The sequence below is a fragment of the Rattus norvegicus genome, chromosome 16, assembly GCF_021556685.1.
Source record: "Rattus norvegicus strain SHRSP/BbbUtx chromosome 16, alternate assembly SHRSP_T2T, whole genome shotgun sequence".
NCBI classification, from domain to species: domain Eukaryota; kingdom Metazoa; phylum Chordata; class Mammalia; order Rodentia; family Muridae; genus Rattus; species Rattus norvegicus.
Genome location: NC_141549.1, coordinates 66564625 through 66585983, shown reverse-complemented (window position 1 = coordinate 66585983; position 21359 = coordinate 66564625). Strand labels below are relative to the sequence as shown.

The following is a 21359-nucleotide window of genomic DNA, read 5'->3' as shown; positions in this document are numbered from 1 at the left end:
TCTTTATCTACTGAGCCCTCTCCCTGTCCCTGTCCCTCTCCCTCTCTTCTATCTCCTTTGTGTAGTCTTGGCTGTCCTGGAACTCGATCTGTAGACCAGGCTAGCTTCCAACTCAGAAATCTGCCTGCCTCTGATTCCCAAGTGCCGGGAGGTATGCACCATTTTATAGTCCCAATTTTGGTTGATTTAAAGGGCAATGGCCCCGCTGAATCATCTGCCCTGTTGACTTTCTCTGAACAAGGTTAATTATCCAGTGTCCCCAAAGGAGAAATGCCAACCTCCATAGAGAATAGTATCTTGCTATTCTGGGTCAGGATGCCAGGGACAGCCTGAGATTCTGACTAGAAATTCCTCAATGCATTACACACTGAAGAGCAAGGAAATTGATTGGTGTAATCAGTTGCCATTAATTAAATGCTGTTAAAACAGTCGAGGTTCAGAAGAATTGCTTACATAAACCTTACCTTTACCAGGATGAAACCAGAGTGAAGATGTTTCTCCTCTGTGGCCACCTCTTTCCTCATTGTTCACGGTGCTGTCTTTGTACCCTGAACACAGCGATATCACTTAATACACTAGCTACGTTCCATAAAGTCTTGGGAAGGTCGACCCTCCTCCTCTCAGGAAATACAGATTGAGGTGCCTACAAATCTCTCAGACCATTTCGCCAGCTGGCCAGTCCTACTTAGATCCATTGAAACCAAAGTTTCCGGTTCTAATTTTTTGTAATCGTTGTTGCTGTTTTTGTTTGTTTGGTTGGTTGGTGGTTTGGTTTGGGGAGTCCTGGTCAAATTATAACCTTTTTTCTTTGATTTCTATATATATATATTTTTATTAAAGTTTTGGGTTTTTTTTATTTTATGTATATGAGTACAGTGTAGCTGTCTTCAGACACACCAGAGGAGGGCACTGGATCCCATTACAGATGGCTGTGAGCAACCATGTGGTTGCTGGGAATTGAACTCAGGATCTCAGGAAGAGCAGTTGGTGCTCTTAACCACTGAGCCATCTCTCCAGCCCTGATTTCTATATTTTTAAATATTTATTTGTATTATTATCAATTATGTGTAATTATGTGAGTGGAAGTGCTCAGAGTCGTTGGACACCCCTGGAGCTGGAATTACAGGCAGTTGTGAGCTCAGCCATCTCTCTCCAGCCCCTAATTACTCTTTACTTATTTTTATTAATAGTGGTAGAGTACTGTTCGATTTGTTTGTAATTTCCTGTTTAAAGAGTACAGGTGTTTAGAGAAATCACCTTCCCATTAAGACCTAGAATTTGGGCTGGAGAGATGGCTCAGTGGTTAAGAGCACTGACTGCTCTTCCAGAGGTCCTGAGTTCAAATCCCAGCAACCACATGGTGGCTCACCACCATCTGTAATGAGACCTGATGCCCTCTTCTGGTGTGTCTGAAGACAGCTATGGTGTATTTATATATAATAAATAAATAAATCTTAAAAAAAAAAAGACTTTGGATTTGGCACAATGTCCAGGAATAAGCAGAAATATGTGGGTGAACTTCACATGCCAGGAAGTGGAAGACGTGTAATTCGTGTGTCCTTCACGCAGTTCTCAGAAGTGTCCTAGTTAGGCATCTCTCACCAGAGTTAGCCAGAGCCAGGCTGACTCCATGACAGGCTGCAAACTGGCAGTTTGGCTGATTAGGCCTAAGTTTTTGTTTCCCAGCAATGAGAACCTGGATCCAGGAATCTGTGGTCAGCCAACCACAGCCGTGGGCAGTCAATCCAAGGACACCTTGTCATCTGGCCCGAAGCAAGAATAGGTAGCCAGAATGAGTAAGCGACCATGCCGCGAAGTCTCCAGAGCCCAACCAATTACAGAATCAGTCAGACCGCTGAGAAAGCGCTAACTAATCAAGGTAAAAGAGGACACACACCTCCCCGGGATTCCTGGAACTGCCCGTGAGAGCTGAGCTTGCGAGTCTGGAGTATCTTGTGTTATGATCCTCACACCCTTACAATGTGAATTCTGGGTAAGTCAAGTCATCCAGGGACTTACCAGGAGCAGCTCTCAGAGAGGAGGACGAGATCAATTTGAGGAAGGATGGGAACCAAGGATAGTACATGAAGCTTTTTCTACGGAACTCAGACGTTGGCTCTCCAAGATACTCAGTCATAGGATTCAATGGCTACCCAGTGTTTCTGAGTGTGTCTGGCTTGATATTCGGGAATCAATTACGGGAAGGAAGTGTCTGATTTTTGGGGATTGATTCGTACTTGTGAAATGGAATGCTATGCAGGACAACTTCCTTAGAAGAACAGGAATTAGAGAAACAGTTGTCTGATGAATGTCACCAGAAGAAAGAGAGGAAAGGTTGCTGGCCAGGTAGCAGCATCCAATGTCCTCTAGACAGGTTTTGGGTTTCCAGAAAGTCTCTCCAAAAGGTGCAACGGTCTGTTTCCCCTAATCTCTATTTCTGGAAGATTCATTGCCCCTGATCCTCTAATATAGGCCTGCACTGTGGTTCAAGAAGCATTCGGCAGTAAAACTGATGCCAACCAAGATGAATGGTCTCATTTAGGGATGAATTCTTGGCTCTGGAAATCATATCTTAATGCCTGATATATAAAGAGGCATGAGTAATGTAAATTGGTGCTGTTGACATTACATGCACATGTGAGGGGAAAGTTGCTTGGTGTTCCTACAGGCAAGCTCTCTTGTTGCAGAGGGCCATTTAGAGCAAAGTTTGCTGGGTATAAAAGTGAGTAGGAGCCATAATGGTGATATATACCTGTGGAGGGCTAAAGCAGTAGAGTACTTAGTTTGAGGCCAGTCTGTCCAGAGACTCTGTCTTAGTTACTGTTCTTTTCCTGTAAAGAGACACCATGACCTTGGGAACTCTTATAAAGGACATTTAATTCAGGCTGGCTTACAGTTTCAAAGGTTCAGTCCATTATCATCATTGTGGGAAACATGGTGGCATGCAGGTAGATGCAGTGCTGGAGAAGGAACTGAGTGTTCTACATCCTGATCAGCATGCAGTAGGGAGAGAGAGAGAGAGAGAGAGAGAGAGAGAGAGAGAGAGAGAGAGAGAGACTGGACCTGGCTTGAGCTTCTGAAAAATTCAATGTCTCTCCCCAACCCCCATAGTGGTACATTTCCTCCAACAAAGCCACACCTGCTCCAACAAGGCCACACCTCCTAATAGTAACACATTCCCTATAGACCAAGCATTCATACACATGAATCTATGGTGGCCATTCCTATTTAAATCACCACAAATGACCAAAGCAACTCTTAGAGAAGAAAGTGTTTAAATGGGGGCTTGCTTACAATTTCAGAGGGTTCGTCCATTTTCATCATGGCAGGAAGCAGACAGACATGGTGCTAAAGCAGTAGCTGATTGGTTTACATCCTGCTTCATAGGCATCAGACAAAGAGAGAGTCTAGCATGGACTTTTGAAACTTCAAAGCCCATCCCCAGGAATGTACCTCCTCCAACAGGGTCACGGCTCTTAACCCTTCCCAAACAGTCCATCAGCTGGGGACTAAGCATGCAAAGATATGAACCTATGTGGGCCATTCTCATGCAAACCACAGAGCCTGTGTCAAAACACATATCAAAATGAATGGACCAGGTCTACCTTTGTCTTTGAGGAAGGGTGAGGCATATGTGATATGGTTAACTTTGAGGTCTGCTACTTTCAAATACCCTGAAGGCTCAAGAGGAGCTCTTTGTCTCCATGAAAAGTAGAACTCTGCTCTCTGGGCATGATGTGGTTGTTGCCTTTTTGAAATCAGAACAGCTGTGATTACCTGAACACAAAACCCTCACAAGACTGGGACCCATTGGCATTCCCTCACAGAGAAGAAGGGGGACCTATAAGGGAGGGCGCTAGACTCATAAGGCCTTACTCCTTCCACTCCCACCCCTGGGAAGATATATAGGCAGTTGCTGGAAGACAAGAGATTTTCTTCAGGGGTATAGCTGCTCATAAGTTGCACATCTTCCCGTAGGTAACCCTTCACTCATGTTCAAAGAGACAAGTCCATGTCTCAGTAATGGACATGCACAATGCATGCCTTAGTTAGGGTTTTACTGCTGTGAACAGACACCATGACCAAGGCAAGTCTTTGTCCCCAAACCTCCAGTCTAGCAAACACCAGCTCAGGGTTTACAGTGTGATCAAATATCCTGAAACATAAACCTCTTCTTGAAGGGTGGGATTTTTTTTATGTTTTTGTTTTTTGTTTGTTTGTTGAGGTTTTGTTTGGTTGTTTGGGTTTTGTTTTGTTTTTGTTTTTGTTTCTGTTTCTGTTTTTGTTTTTGAGACAAGATCTCTTTGTATAACCTTGACTGGCCAGGAACTCACTATACAGACCATAATAGCCTGGAATTCAAAGATCTACCTACTCTGCCTACTGAGTGCTGGGATAAAAGTCGTGTGCTACCACACCTGACTGGTTTTATTTTTAAATTACACAAACAAACCAATCAAACTTCTCAGGAGGATCCTGAAAGTGAGGAATGGTTGTTATAGCATGCGTTCTGAGATAACAGACAGACCTATTTCAAGCAACGAAGCAATGACATAAAGGAATCTTGCTAGCAACCTAATCTAATGGGTTGAGCAACTGAGACAACATACACACACACACACACACACACACACACACACACACGGATACACACACACAGAGACATACACATAGACACACACAGACATACACACACACAGAGACACACACACAACACACACAGACACACACACACAGACATACACAGACACACACACAGACACACACACAGACACACACAGACACACACAGACACACACACACAGACACACACAGACACACACACACACAAAACAAATCAACCCAGAGTTTAAGGGAACAAGATGTCAGCAGAAGTGAAAAGAACTGAGAACAAGAACTTGAAGATTGTTTGCTTCTGCCCTGAAAGAGCAACATAAACCCCATTTGTCTCCATTTAAGGACCAGGCCTGATTTCAATAAAGGTCATAGGCACCAGTTTCAGGAAAAGACCATAAATCCCAGAAACTAACTCATATGACACCAGCTCTAGGAATAGACCATCACATCCAGGACAAGATGATAAACCCCCCTGGGGACAACCACAAAAATGAACTATCTTATCTCAGAATGGGCCATCTGCACTGGGGAGCCCTATCTCATTCTGTGTTTAAACGTCCATGACATAAGAATTCAGACCGCTGGGGTAGGTCCCCATCCAGTGACCATCCAGTACCTACAGATGGAATTTTAAAGAGTCCCCTGGTTCCCTATGAGAAGCCTGGCACCTCTGTCTGGGGTTGCCATTTTAGAGAATAGTTGATGTCCTGCATGCTGGTTATTTCTGCGGAATAAACACTCTGTTTTTTGCATGCTGAGTCTGGGTTCTTCCTTCAGCAACATTTGGACCCTTACAGCTCTGGATATGTCACCTAGGCAAGTGGTCTCATGTGTGGATGGTAACTTGGACTGTTGACGGTGAAGGAGAGCCATTGCTGATCACCATGGATGAGTCAGAAGCAGCCAAAGGAAATGTTAGGAACTGGGTGAAATGGAGTTACTTTTCCTGTAAATACGGTAACTGAACCCTGGGTAGACAGGGTTGTGAGGGGCATCAATTTTGAACCTATGAAGGGCCCAAGTGAGCTAGTTGAACTCAGTAGAGGCTTATTTCCTCAGTAGAGGCATGGGGCTGGAGGAAATGCCTTCACACAGCATCAAGGAGCCAAGCTCCCTGGGACTTTTCCTTTTACTAGTCTTTCGAAGGTTGGTTTCCGGTGTGGCTTGTCAGTCGATTCAAACTGTGTGACAACTGCTTCTAGCGTTTCTAGTGTCACATTTGTGTTCCAAACAGTTTGAAGTATGAGTACTATCTGTATCAGGAAACAAAGCCCTTGCCAGAAATCTCCAACGTGCTTCTGCTTATGTGAAAGTCGTGTGTCACATAGACATCCTAGCACAAGGAACTGACAAACAAGCATTCTGGATGGACACACCATCTAGATCAGTGGTTTGCTACCTGTGGGTTAAGACCCTTTTGGGGGCAGGGGACACATATCAGATATTCTACATATGAGATATTTACATTAGGATTCATAACAGAAGCAAAATTATAGTTATGAAGTAGCAATGAAAATAATTTTATGCTTGGGGGTCATAACAACATGAGGAATATGTGACATGTTGGAAAAGGTCACAGCATTAGGAAGGTTGAGAGCCACTAATCTTGATGCACACATCATCAACCTGAGTGAAATTTGAAAAGCAAGGGAAGGCGGGACTGGTTGGGGAGGTAACCTATGGGCTACATAGAAGGATATTGTCAGAGCCTGCAGCAGTGGGGGCTCACATCTTTAATCCCAGCACTTGGGAGGCAGAGGCAGGCCAACCTGGTCTACAGAATGTTGAGGTTTTGTCTTTTACTGTGTTGTAATGCTAAGTGTAGGCCCCCAAGACTTGGAGTCTGCACATAGGCCCTGTAACCCTGCCCCAAGTTAAGTCTGACTGGTGAATAAAGATGCCAATAGCCAATAGCTGAATAGAGGAGACATAGGTGGAGTTTAAGGTTTCGTGGGCTTAGGGGGAGAGAGCTACAAGGAAGAAGGTGGTGCAGGAGAGGAGGCAGGAGAAGCCACCATGTGTTAAGGGTCAAGAGAGAGTGGCCCTGAGGGCTGCCCAGTTGGAACTAAGAGCAGCCCAGATGGAACATGGTAAATAGAAAGTAATAACTATCGATAGGAAAGTAGATTCTAACAGCATGGAGGGGAGGCAGCTGCCCAGCTCTTGTGCTGCTTACAGCTTATCGTAAATATAAAGGCTGTGAGTGTGCCTTTCATCCGGGAACTCAATAGCCAAAGGCAGGGTAGAAACCCAGGCTGGGATTTTAATAATTTCTACAACAGAGTGAATTTCAGGAAAAAGTCCTTGGACCCCACCCCCACCTCCAATCGAGCAAAGCAAAGTAAAAATACATTGTTGTTAAACTCTTAGTTGCCTAGAGGAGGCATACCACCCTGGCAGGAGTGGGGAGTGTGAGGAAGCTCTAGGGAAATGAACAGCAAGTGTGGCCAAGAGATTCAATCATGGCCTCCATGGGTATAAGCAGGCAAAGCTGGTAGGCAGGTTTAGGATTCAGTGAAGATGGTGGGTGGTTTGCATATGAAGGGCATCCTCACGTAGATTTTCTTCATCTACCATTTACTGCACCTGGAAGTTGACCAGTTCTGAGAGGAGCCAAGCCACACCGAGTCTGAGGTCAGCCACACCTGGTCTGAGGTCTTTCTCAGAGGGCAAAGCGTCCGAACATTGAAAATAGCTGGGGTGTAGCTCAGTGGTAGAACATTTGCCTAACATGGTTGAGGCCCTGGGACCAACCCCAGCTTCATTTAGAAAAAAAAAATGGCTCGTACTTGTTGAAATCTAGCATCTGGGAGCTAGAGGCAGAAGGATCCTAAGATCAAGGCCAAGCTGAGCTGCCTAGCATGACTCTGTCAAAAACCAAACCAGAACATGGACAATCAGAGCCATGATTATATACAGCACGGTGGGTCTCATTCTCTAGAGCAGTAATGCAAAATCGTGGCCTTAATTAAAAGTATGGTTATCCCCCTCCCCCCAAAAAATTCAACATCAATTCTGAAACATCTCTTGAGAACGAGATGTAAGACTGCTTTCACTTTACATTTTAATCATAGAGTTGAATCGAATTTACAAGTCTCTCTCTCTCTCTCTCCTTGACATAAGATCTTTTGTGTGGCCCACACTGGCCTCACACTTTTTGGTGATCCTTTTGCTTCCTGTAAATTGGAATTACTGGTATGACGCACAGCACTTAATTCGCAGAGTCTCATACTTTTATGTTTCAAATTGCTTTAAGAAATATGTCAGACCATAAACCATATTAATCAAAATAGTATTCATCCATCAAGTAATTCATTTTTTAAAAAATTTCCTTATTTATTTTGAGAAGGATTTCACCATGTAGCCCTAGCTGTCCTGGTACTCACTCTGTAGATCTCAGAGATCCACCTGCCTCTGCCTCCCTAGACCTGGGATTAAAGATATGCACCATCAAGCCAGGATAAGCTATTTATTCTTTTATTTGTTTTAGACAGGGTTTCTCTGTGTAGCCTTGGCTGTCCTGGGACTTGCTCTGTAGACCAGACTGGCCTCGAACTCACAGAGGTCCACCTGTCTCTGCCAATGAAAGGTCTAGAAATCTAACGAATAAAAAAAAATTTTTTTGGTTCTTTTTTTCGGAGCTGGGGACCGAACCCAGGGCCTTGCGCTTCCTAGGTAAGCGCTCTACCACTGAGCTAAATCCCCAGCCCCAACGAATAAAAATTTTTAATTCCCCAGGAAGTATACTGATCTCTTCAGAGGGAGCCGCTGACAAAAGGACATTGATCAGTGATGGCCCTGACGCAGGGAGGATCAGTCTGGAGCTGAGTCAGCTCCTGGGACTCCTAGAAGAGATAACAAGGCCAGAATAGAGCTGGTTTCTGAAATTCTTCCAGGTCTCAGCAATTATAACGAAACTAACATAGCAACCAATCAAAATTGTACTAATGTCACTGCTTTGCCCCTACCAATCGTATTAGAGGTTACGTAAGCTGGAACATTCCCCTAGCACTGCATAAAATGGGCCTCTGAGCCCCTCTGGTCATCACCATTTTGATGAATGGCTGACCCCTGTGTGCTGGTAATTTCTGCAGAATAAACAGTCCTTGCCTTTGCATACTATTTCAGTCTGCAGGCTTCCTTCAGCTATCCTTGGACCCTAACACTTAGACTAACGGCATGTGCCACAGCTGCCTTGCTAATTTCTTCTTTCTCACATCAATGGCAATTGCTTAACATTATGCTTAAGTCAAGTCTTTAATTGGTAAGCCAATTCTTTAAGTGAACTAGCACCATCTAGTGGGGGAACATTGGAAGCTCTTCGTTCTCTCACTGAAGTCTTAATCCGTTTTCTTGTGTGTGTGTGTGTGTGTGTGTGTGTGTGTGACTAAGGCGATGTGTTAGTCTGGATTCGCGAGAGTAACAGAACCAAGAGAAAGAGTCTACATTCTTTCTTATTTTTAAAAAGAGATTTATTTATTTTTATGTGTATGGTATTTTACCTGCTCATGTATTTATATACCACACGCCTGGCCCATGGAGGCCAGAAGATGGTGTCAAATCCCCTGAGACTGGAGTTATGGATGGTTGTAAACCGCCACAAGGGTGCTCATAATCTAACCTGCATCCTCTGGAAGACAGGCCAGTTCTATTAACCACTGAGCCATCACTCCAACACCCGACTGAGTATTTACTCTAAAAGGAGATTTATCAAACAGCTTATGTAACCAGCAGAGCTGGTAGGCTGTGAGGTGCTGGGCCACTAGGATGTCCGAGTGAGATCTGCCTTTTGAATACACTCAACTATGCATGCAAACATTCTTTACGGAAATTACAGTAGTTTCATATAGACCTAAATCTCACTAAGCGGGGAACAGCCAGGCTGGAAATGCAGCCGGCTTCCGCTGCAGAATCCTCTGTAACTTTAATTCTTTAAAAGCTTACTTTTGATGACGATTTGTTTTTTGTTTTGTTTTGTTTTGTTTTTTTCCCCGGAGCTGGGGACTGAACCCAGGGCCTTGTGCTTGCTAGGCAAGCGCTCTACCACTGAGCTAAATCCCCACCCCCTTGATGACGATTTGTAAGTGTTGTAACCGCCCTTTGAGCCCACCACCCACCAGAGGTAGTGAAAAAGACAGGTTATCATGCTATGGGGGGGAAGTGGACCTGTTTAGAAATGGTTCTTCGAGGGGCAAATCTCATCTGTATTGTCAGGAAATCAGCAGTTTTGCTCACAGGTCAGTAACAGCAGTTCTATCTATTCATAAACATTTTACAGATGTAGCAGCTACTCCTGGTTGTCAACTTGACTATATCTGGAATGAGCTACAATTCAGAATTGGAGGGCTCGCCTGTGGTCCAGATCTTGAGGCTGGGAGATACAAGTTTCTGACCTGGATCTTGGCATGGAGATCTTGAGGCAAAGTGGCTATGAATCTCAGGAGACCAAGGCAAGGAGATCTTTTTAAGGTCATCTGGAACAAATCAAGTCCCAGATCCAGACTTGGTTGTACACACCTTTAATCTGAGCCATACCTTCTGTTGGAGACCTCCATAAAAGACATTGGAGGAAGAAAGAGCCTCATTACTTCCCCTGCCTGCCTTGTGGGACTGAGCCACTGCTAGTTCCTGGGACTTCCATTCACAGCTGCTGTTCGGAGTTGGATTATAGACTGTAAGTCATCAACAAATTCCCTTACTATATAGAGACGACCCATAAGTTCTGTGACTCTAGAGAACCCTGACTAATACAAAGGTTGGCACTGGGAGTGGAGTATTCCTGTGACAACCTGACCATGTTTTGGGGAGGACTGTGGAAGGTCATTGGGACTTTTGGGCTAGAAGAGCCATTGGGATGTTAAGAGCATCTGTAGGAGCTTGGAAGTTAATGTTGAGAACAGTGCAGAAGGTGGGGGCCTGGCTTGTGAAATTTCAGAGGGACGATTAAAGACTCTTGTCAGGGCTGTTGCTATTTTGATTGTGAAGATTCCGTGATTTTGGTTAGCTGGGGCTGAAGAATCAGCTGTGATTAACAGGATACCAGAACTACTAGTATTGTTGATGCTGGTCAGCCGGAACTAAGAAATTAGTGGTGATTAAGAAGAGACCAGCAGGGGTTGGGGATTTAGCTCAGTGGTAGAGCGCTTGCCTAGCAAGCGCAAGGCCCTGGGTTCGGTCCCCAGCTCTGAAGAAAAAAAAAAAAAAAAAAAAGAAGAAGAAGAAGAGACCAGCATCATTGAGGTGAAATCTGGGAAGTGTTTTCTGAGAGCACAAAGAGGCTGTTTTCCAGAGAAAGCCAAGGTTGTACCTTGTGCTGTACCTTGTGCTGTGGCTGGACTTGGTACTATGTAAGAGTCACTCAGGTGGTACTGTTTTGAAGGCGTGAAGGGGTCATGAAGGGCAGCTGAGGCTGGGCACTGTGAGAGGCCATGGAAAGTCATTGGTGAAGGTGCAGCCTCAGTTGCAGTTGATGGCCCAGGACTGAAGGGGTCATGCAAAGGAGTTGAGGCCTGGCACCATGAGGAGAGCCTGTGAGAGGCTATTGGTGAAGCCTCGCTGCAGCGGAAGACAGCAGTGTTTTGGAGATGCCAGTACCATGAGCAGCCGCAGCAGTGGAGAACAGGCATCTGGAGCCTAAAGGCCAGGTGTGTGCTACATAGGGCAGAGCTGGAGAAGTGACCCAAGCCCTTGGGAGCTCAGAAGATCACGAGTGGATCCCAGATATTGGACGGTTAGAGTGTGATTTCACTTTTGATTTTGACTGTGCCCTGATATTTTTACCTCTTGAAGGAAGAAAGTATTTTGGTGAAGCCCACAGTTAAGAGACTTTGAATTTTAAAAGAGATTGGCTATTTTAAAGGGATTGAAAATTTAATATGTAAGAATTTGTAAAGACTGTGGAACTTTTGAAGTTATTTAGATTTTGGGAACTTTTGAAGTTATTTTAGATTTTAGTTATTTAGATAAGAAAGTAAGAATTGAGGCTTCATAGTGATGTGTTTGTGTGTCAACTTGACATAAGCTGGAGTTATCACAGAGAAAGGAGCCTCGGTTGAGGAAATGCCTCCATGAGACCGCCCAGCTATAAGGCATTTTCTCAACTAGTGATCAAGGAGGGAGAGCCCAGCCCACTGTGAGTGGTGCTGTCTCTTGGCTGGTAGTCTCGGGTTCTATAAGAAAGCAAGCTGAGCAAGCCAGGGGGAAGCAAGCCAGTAAGCAGCACCCTCCATGGCTTCTGCATCAGCTCCTGCCTCCAAGTTGCTACCCTATGTGAGTTCCTGTCCTGACTTCCTTCGATGATGAACAGCAATGTGGAAGTGTAAGCTGAATAAACCCTTTCCTCCCCAACTTGCTTCTTGATCATGATGTTTTGGGTAGGAATAGAAACCCTAAGACAGGGGTGATAAGGAGAAGGCTCATTACTTGAGTCAAGGATAGTGGAAGTTTCTTCTGATTGAGATTTTATAGCTAGGAGGAGCTGAGTCAGGGAACCGGAAAAACAAAGAGAAGATTTGGAGGGAAGGTAAGAAAAAGCCTGAATGTAGGAAACCTCTTTCCATTTTCCAGATCACTGACAATAGTTGGAATAGGATCAAAAGTGCCTTTAGGCAGCCATTTAGAATAGCCATCTAGTGGGCATCGGAGCCAAGTTTGATTACAGAGGCACATGAGTCTAGAAGCCTTTCTAGAAGTCAGTCACTAGGTTTAGAGGTTTGAGGTTTTCCAAGAGGCATTCCCAGTGGGGCGCCTGGAAATATGGATGAAGAAAGATGCAATTCCCATGAGCAATGAAAAAAGTTTTTTTTTCCACCACTTGCGGCATCCCAAGCGTAGAGAAAATAAGAGTGCTAGTACAAAATGGCTGAACAAGTTGTCACGTGACAGCCAGGGACCAATGGGTATAAGCCGGAGAAACGTGGACCACCCTTCACTGGGATTGTCAAGAGAAAAGCGAAGAGAAGAGCCGTGTCTTGAGAGAAGTCGTGCCCAAGGGAAGAGGTCTATGGTGGGGGATGGTCAATTAGAAGGGTCCGTTGTAGCTGTGAAGGCTAAGGCTGGGGATTCCTTTGATCCAAAAGACACCAGAGGGACATCAAGAGCTCAATGGTCGGTCTCTTGTGTCCAGGGGGTCGTTGATACTGATAAGGAGGAGAAACTCACTGACCTGCTGGTATTTGAAAGCAGAGCTCTAGTGATCCGGTGGCCAGAAAGCGAGTGTCCCAGCCTGTGAGCTTACCCCACGGTGGGATGCATGCAGCGGGGTGCACGCGGTGGGACCACGAATCTGACTCTAAGCTCCACTGACGGAACTAAGTGGTGGGTTTCGACAAAATCACACCATGCAACAGGTGCGGGAGGTTTGTTTAGAGAGAGGGGTGTTGGGGACACAGCGGCTGGCTCTGGGAGGAGGAAGGGAAGAAGGGGTGGGGGAAGGAAAAAATGCAGCTTTTTATCGGGGTCGTGGTGCATGCTCAGGAGGACACATTACCTGTGCGACAATGGGAATGTGTTGTCTCGCAGAGGTTAGTGATGACGTGTCTTGTTGCCATGCTGAGTTCTTTTTTGGCTGGCTAGGAAGGTGCCTGACTGCTAACACCAAACACTTCGGAGACACAGTGCTGGGTGTCCTTAGAACATCTCTGACAGCTGCTCGGTGATGGCTGATGGGAGGCAGAGGCAGGCAAATCTCTGGGTTCAGTCTGGTCTACTGAGCTAGCTCTAGAATGGCCAGAGCTACACAGAGAAACCCCATCTCAAACAAACAAATGAAAGGAAAATTATACAGATTTGAGGTTTAAAAATATGAAGTTAAAAGAATAAGTTTTAAATTCAGACTCAGGGCTAAACACTGTGAAAAGCAAGCCCAGGCAGCCCCGCCCTGCCGCTAGAACTAACAGACCATAAAAGGAAAGGAATGCAGAACAGACCAGGAGTACCGGACCTGACTCACAGGCCACCTGGCAGGAAGAGATAAGCCCCCATCCCCCGACATCCAGGACACCCCAAACCTGCCAATGTGTGTAGCTATACCTTATTACCTCATCATGTGAAATAGCCAATCATATGTGAACGTGTCTATGTGCCTCGTTTGAATCCACCAGTCCCCGTAACTATGCATCTGCTTCTGTACGCCCGCTTCTGCTTCCCCAAACCCTATAAAAGCCCCATGCTGGAGCTGCTGGGCGCGCAAGTCCTCCGAACAGACTGTGTGCCCGCAGGTACCTGTGTTTTCCAATAAACCCTCTTGCTGATTGCATCCGAGTGGACTCGGCTCGGTCATTGGGCGCTTGGAACTCCTCCTGAGGGAAAGGTCCTCTCCGGGGGTCTTTCACAAACAAACAAACAAACAAACAAACAAGCAACAGAAAAACAAACCAAAAACGTATCTCCGACAAACTTCTACATATAATGACATGATTCATTTTCTTCTTTTGAACTGGACCAGGGCGTGGGGGCTTACCTCACTTTGACTTTGACTTCTCGAGTTCACCCGTTAGGGAATAGTTATTTTGTTTACATTATTATAAGGGATTTGTTATGTCGTAAAGTGTAACCTAGGAAGGATCATCAACCACTTAATCAAAATGGATCTGGATTATTACTCTGTAAAATTCACAGCAGTATATTTTTGTTGAATATATAGGTTTGTTTTTTTTTTCGGGTCTGAGGACCAAACCCAGGGCCTTGCACTTGCTAGGCAAGCGCTCTACCACTGAGCTAAATTCCCAACCCCATATATAGGTTTTTTTAAGCTGGTGAGAAGGAGTGTTGTGGATGGGTCTGTTATGTATGGCGTTGTTAACACTGCCTCCCAAGATCTGGTCGCCTCAGGGACGAGAGAATCTTCACGGACGCCAGGTGGTGCTATGTGACCTTGCTCCTTGATTTAAAACTGTTGATTGAATAAAGATGCTGACAGCCTATAGCTGGCTAGAGAGAGGTAGGCAGGGTTTTGGTTCCTGTGCTTGGGGTCTGAGGCAGGACCTCAAAAGGAGAAGAGCGAGAATACACCATGCAGTAAGGGATGGTGAGAACTGGCCAGGAGGGCTGGCCAGGTGGAGTAAGAGCGGCCTAGGTGGAACATGGCAGGTCGTACCTCAGGGTTATCAGCAGGGAAGTAAATACTAATAGCTTAGAGGGTAGACACAAGCCCTCGTGCCTTCAAGGCTTACCACAAACCAAGTTTTGTGTATTTTACCTAGAAACTGAATGGTCAAAAGTGGGGTAGGAAACTGATTGAAATTAAATACTATAACAACAGAGAGGTTAACTGATGTAGAAAGGGCTTTAGTCTAGGCGTTTTAGTTTGGCATAATGAGGAAGTCTAGCTAGCAAGGGGAGGGATGAGTTGAAGGCTCTTAAGTCCCTTACTGCTTTCAGGGGGTTGGGGATAAAGATGTATCTTAACTGCCTAGATCTGACAAAAGGGGTCATGTCTAAAGGGCAGTGGTTAGAGTGCCTCGGATGATGGCCCATCCAAGGGGCCACAGTAAAATCTAACAGGCGGCAAACGTCTAGAATATAAGCCATTTGCTAATAATATAATTATGGATCGTGTTTTGGGAGGGAGGCAATGACTATACAACTTTGTGGGGAACACTAAGAGACCACGTTAATGAAGAAAAAATTTTACATCAAGCTTAGTTTTCTTTTTGGTAAGGTTGAATGTAATTGTACAACTGGCTGCACCCTGTACCAGAGTTTGATAGAAGGTGAAGGTAACTGTAATTAGCTGTTTGTTACATCCGACGCCTGCATAAGGAACCAGACCTGGAATCTTTGTAAAGAAAGTCAGTTAAATCCAGCATCTAATGTGTAGTTGAAAGGAGAAATAGAATCCTCTTGAGTCTTTCTTATAAGATTGCTGAATAGTTTTCCAAGTCTGATGACAGAGAGCCTACAGCTTCCTCATCAGGGGAACATGGGTGGTTAGGGTACGGATCCTGAAGTTCGATTTTGCTAAGAGGAAGAATTGAAAGCCAGGGTAAAAGTGATTTCCAACTGAACTAGCATGCAGGTTTCATACCGGTCAGGCTTAGGTACAAGACTCTCCTGGTCACAGCGTCCTCACATGTCAGTTCAGAGGACAACGAAAGCCGAATAAAGACTATTTGCCTCTCTGATGTTTAGACATTGAGAATGTAGAGCCTAACATCTTCCACTGGAAAAGAGAATCCATTGCCCTGGTCATATGGGGTAGGAAGAGTAATTCACCTTCCCTGTAGGTAAGCGGGGAGGGGTTTTCTGGTCTGGCTTACACAGCCTGAGCTGCCCAGGCTTGCATAGCTGGAGACAGGAGCAGCAGACAGGAGCAAATCTTAGCTCTCCAAGCATCCCCAACCTGCAACCAGGCTTGCCTGTTCCTGCTGGGGTCTAGGTACCATCCCAGGGAACTGGAGTCTGAGGATGTCCTGCCGTGCAGATGGCTGGTACATTTAGCACATTTTGCACAGACATTTCAAGTGTTTGTAACCAGGGTTTAAGAAAAACATTCCTGACTTTGAATATTATTTTACATTAAGTAACATTTAACTTTAAACATGGTGTACTGAGTTCTTTGTTTTAGGCTTTGACAACACACACAGAAGGCTGTATAATGGGAGATGTGAAATGGTCTCTTTCTCTAAGCTTGTCTCTGTAAGTGAATTTCATTTGTCCTTAATATGACTGCCAATACAACTCTGTGCTCATTAAAAAATTCAATCATGGATAAGGTAACTGATCATTAACTTTAAAGTCTTAACTACTTTTAATAGTTTATAATAAATTAGTAACTTTCATAAGATTAGGATTTTATTTTTATTAATTATTTAGGTTTTGTGAGACAGGGTTTTTCTATATAGCCCTGGTTGTCCTGGAACTCACTCTGTAGCCCAGGCTGGCCTCTGCCTCCCAAACACTATGATGAAAGGTGGACTATTACCGCCCAGTTTAGGATTTTATAACCTTATCCCTATTCAACTAAATTCAGTTAAATATTCAATTAAAAATCACAATTTTGGAGTTTATTTTAGTACCAAATTAAACTTTGTACAGTCCATGGAGAGACAGGGAACCTCATTTTCCTGCTCCTTTGACAGCGTACTTTTACACACTATCACAGTTTTTTGTGTGACTCAGATTTTTCTGATTAGCTAAGGCTTAGCAAAGTTAGCAAAGACATAGCTGGTTAGGCATACATCTTTAAATCAGTTCTTGTTAGCATGAAGACCCATATAAACTTAGGAACTTACAAATCTTACTCATAAAACATGTGATTCTTGAGTCCTATTCTCATATACCCTGTACTCAGACCCTTTGTGACTTAGCTATTTTGTTTTGGTTTTTGTTTTTTGAGTCAGTTTCTATGTAGCTCTCTCTGGCTGTCCCGGAGCTCACTCTGTAGACCAGGCTGGCAGGAAAGTTGGAGGTAGGGTACTAGGAAGTAAGCATCCTGTGTTGTGCTGTGGAAACACCCAGCTGGTGCAACTATGAGGGGGCCAAGAACATAGGCCTCAAATGTTAAGTTAGCAACCATCCTGAGAAAGTCCTGATGGCTCTACACGTTGTGGTATAATGATATGGCTGAGAGTTTTATCATGTGTGGGCTGGTTTTGTCAAATCTCTCATCATTCATAAAGCAGCATGAAGAATGTAACTAATTCTGTGAAGAGGTGACAAACTTGAGTATACAGTCTTTAAAGAAAGGAGTATTAGAATAAAAACTGCTAAACTGGGGTTGGGGATTTAGCTCAGTGGTAGAGCGCTTGCCTAGCAAGCGCAAGGCCCTGGGTTTGGTCCCCAGCTCCTAAAAACAAAAACAAAAACAAAAACAAACAAACAAACAAAAAACAAAAAAACCTGCTAAACTGGGGTTGCCTGCAACCATTTCTCAGGGGGATGAGATTTTTAACCTTTGGGATTGTTTTTACTGTACTGTGTGGGTCTTCCCACGCTTGTGAGTCATCTGCTGATATGGTTCACCTGGGCAGTGGGTGCAGAGATGATGGGGGTGGGGTGGGAGTGTTCAGGGGTTTGGAAGTTCTGTGTGTACACATGGTGAATGACCACACATGGACCAGTTATCAGGCGGCAGATCAACTTTATTAGGGTGATTCAAGGTATATAAAGTTTTGGGGGACTGAGGGTAGGAACATCCAGGATGGGCAAAGATCATTGGTTGGCTATTTTAGGGCAGCAAAATGCCTCATTAGCGTGGGGAAGCATTTCAGGAATCTCAGGTGCTAGTTGAACAGGTTTTATCAGGAGAAAGGAAGGCTATGTGATTTTCCTCAGGTAGAGGTATATATGTGGGGATTTTGAATTCCCCAGACAAGGTCAGAGAAGGAGAAACCCTGCTAATGAAGGGAGTCTTCCATATTGCAGAGGCTGTCTGGTCATGGTAGACTTCCACCTTAATTAATAGAGTTTTCCCCCAGTATTGGACCCTATTGGGTTCAAAGTGAACATCACCAAAGTGGCAGTGCTGCTGCCAATGTCATACATGACAGTCTGGGTTCAGCTCAGGCTGAACTCTTGACAGCGTAGACAGAAGGATTGATGGTGGATAAACAAAGGCCTAAAATTTGCATTTCCCAGAAAATTATGAATGGGTCTCTGTTTCTCAGGAAGAGCACTGCTTCCCTTCTGCCTCTATGGCTCACCTCTGGCAGTGGAGCATCTGGTCCCTTAGCAACGCACACCTGTAACACACATCAAAGTCCCCACACTAGCTCCTAGGCTTTTCTGGACTAAACCTCCCTCCCCCTGCTAACCTAATTTCCGGGCTGTCCCCATTTACATGCTTCCTTTAGCTGCAATTTGTCCCTTTAAAACTAGCCAGGTTGCCAGGCATGGTGGTGCACACTGTTAATCCCAGCACTCGGGAGGCAGAGCCAGAGTTGGGGCCGATCTGGGGCCCATGGGAAAATTCCCACCACAAACCTCCAAGCACAAGGACCCCTCACTTCCAGGAAGAAAAGAGCTGGTTTAGTCCCTGGAACAGCTGCAAGCCAAATGGTCACACAAAGCTACCAGACTCCCAGCTGAAAGTCTTGAGTTGATCTGAAGGTTGTTTCACTCCACCAAATGTGCATGGTACCCTGCCTGGTTACCATTGTTTGAATTCTGCCCCAACTGTTTGCAAGGTATCCTGTTAAAATCTGCTTGGGGTCGTCTTTCCCTTGAAGTGATATGACCCCAACATGTTGGAATGATTAAACTCCCCTGGCTTTTTTCTCTGTGGTTCTCGTTCAGGGGATCCCAGGCGAGGTTCAATTTGGACCTCACAGTAAGAGGTTCTCCTTTTCTATAAGAAAGCGTGCTGAGCAAGCCAGTAAGTAGCACTTCCCCCAACCCCATTCCCTCTGCATTAGCTACTGCCCTGACTTCCCTCGGTGATGACTTACTTGGAAGCGTAAGCTGAAAGAAACCTTTTCCTCCCCAAGTGGCTTTCGTCATGATGCTTCATCACGGAAACGGCAACTCTAAGATTGTATTCACGTTTGGCACCAGATGTATGCAAGAGGGGTACAGTAAAGAAACTGCCAACATGACCACCCCATTATATGGTTAAGGTGTTTATTGGAGAGGAGGGAGTGAACAGCCAGAGGCATCTGGGAGAGTCCAGGGCAGAGAGAGAAAGCAGACTGGGCCTTGCCAGGGCTGTTTACAAGAAAAAGGAAAATGGCCACAGATAGAAAACCGGGCAAGCATATTGAGAAGAGCAGCAGCAGGAGCTGAGGAGTAAAAACGGATTGGCTACAAGAAAGAGTAACTGCTGGTTGAGGAGGGCTAGGAGACTGGTGAGCCGGCTTTGAAATGTGTTAAGTGCTTGTAAGGACTGAGGGAGCCTGGAGGCTGACAGCACCTTGTTATGCTGATGTGTCGAGAGCCATATGTTTCTTTTGCTGGAGGTAAGGGAAATGAGTCTTTTTTTCTAGATAGGAATCAGCTTCACTGATTCCAGAGGAATGCTGTCTTTGTCTGATCATTAGAAATCCTCCTATAGTTCAGGCTGAGTTCATTTATGGATCTTTGGACTGTCATTTGAAGTTTAGGGAATTAGAGTCTCCTTTGGGCTTGACAAAGATGTAGTTAAACATAGCTAGTTTCTGCATCATTAGTATCCTATGGGGGTGGGGAGGATGGACGACAAAACTAAGACCCAAGGTATCTAGTACTAATACACTACAGCTATGGGATGTTCACACACTGGATTAAGTTGTACAAACAAGGAAAGGATAGTTGGAAGGGTGCAGGATGGGCCAATTATTATTTGTTGTTGTTGCCAAACATTGCACCACATCTTTTTGTCCAAAGATCAAAGACAGTTCACAGGTATGAAAAGCCGGCGTTCGAAGGGTAGAAGCTGAGCTGTAAGTTTTGAGCTTGAAATCCAGAAGTTGAATTCTATGTTGAGTTTTGCCTTTGCTAGACTGTTTCCCCCGCCCCCCCACCCGCCACACTGTTAAAGGTTCTGGTGAATAGTATTTAAGATAAAGTAAAAAAGCTTAGCATGGAGCATACATCTGTAATCTCAGCACTTGGGAGGCTGAGGCAGAACGATCTCTGCGAGGCTGAGGCAGAACGATTTCTGCAATTTTGAGGTCAAAGTAGTCTAGAATTCAAGTTCCAGGCCAACCAGACAACACTGGGAGACCTTGCTCAAAAAAAAAAAAAACCCAAAATAACCCATCCCCTCCCCCCATCATAAAATATTGGTAATGTTGCCGGTTGGGTTAGATTCCAGAGCCCACTGAAGGAGCTGGTCCTAAGCTCTTTGTGCCAAGGAAAGTATCTTCCTGTTCTCTAAAGTAGAACCTGTGACGTTAATGTGGCGGGTAGCCTCTGAGCGCCCTCCGGTCGTCATGGAGACTTAGGGCGGAGCACACAGTGACGCACGCGCTTTTCGGAGCAGCGTTTCGCGGTGGTTGCCGGGAGCAAGCGTCCAGCCGCCGCACCAGGAAGTGGAGGGCGGAGCCGGGACTGAGTCGCCGCCTCGGGCTCGGAGGCCGGAGGCTCGACCCCCTCAGCAGGTCTGCGCTGGGCGCGCGCGGCGGCGGGGAAGCGCTGACGAGGGGCGGGAAGTGGGGCCGCGGTGGGCGGGTGTGCGTGAGTGCGTGCGACTGAGGCGGAGGCCAGGAGGCGGCGCGGGTTGCGGGTGCTGAGGTAGGGGCCACGGCGGCGGCGGGCGAAGGGGCGAGTCCCTAGTGAGACTCCGCTACCCTGAGGCGGGACGCGGCTTCCGAGGGGAGGCGCGTGAACGCCACGCCGCCAAGCTGTTCTCCAAGCCGATCCCCTTTAGGGGTTCGCTCTAGCCAGCATTGTCTTTTAGGCCGGACGTCCATAAGGCAAACTTTTGGGTTGGAAACCGGGAAGATTCCTGGTGGGCGAGCGGATTGTACCGCCTCTGAGCCCCTAGGTTTTTAGTCTGTGTGGAGTTGGGGGCACCGTGGCGTCCCCTCCCGACTGGTGTCTCCCCTGCTTTTTCTAATGCTGCTTAACTTTTGAGTTGTGTGTTTTCTGAGGAGTCGAGAGACATTTTCCAGATTGAACTCTGCTGTCCGTTTTGTGGTGTGCTCTGGTGTCAGGGCGAGCCGAGAAGCCAGAGACAGAGTAGACAGGCTGGAAGATTGCAGATTCTGGGGTGGGAAAGAACTGGACAGTGGAGCCTGAAGATTTTAAATGTTAGTTTCCCGGTACTATCCGCTGTGAAACTCTCAGTCGTATATCCTGATCCGGGGGTTTTGATTGACCAACGT

At 45.6% G+C, this 21359-nt stretch overlaps 2 protein-coding genes across 7 annotated transcripts in view; one reads left to right on the top strand and one right to left on the bottom strand.

Moving 5' to 3' along the window:
* Positions 1–21359, bottom strand: part of Erich1 (glutamate-rich 1) — a gene marked incomplete at its 5' end in the record, with an annotated part of 52793804 nt that overhangs the window by 17078380 nt on the left and 35694065 nt on the right.
* The window catches only part of Gtf2e2 (general transcription factor IIE subunit 2), a 47276-nt gene continuing 46502 nt past the window's right edge, over positions 20586–21359 (top strand). For 4 of the 7 annotated variants that reach the window (XR_015639416.1, XR_015639418.1, XM_087588372.1 and 1 more), the window contains exon 1: positions 20586–20633. The gene's annotated coding sequence lies outside the window, so the exon portion shown is untranslated. 7 annotated transcript variants of the gene reach the window in all.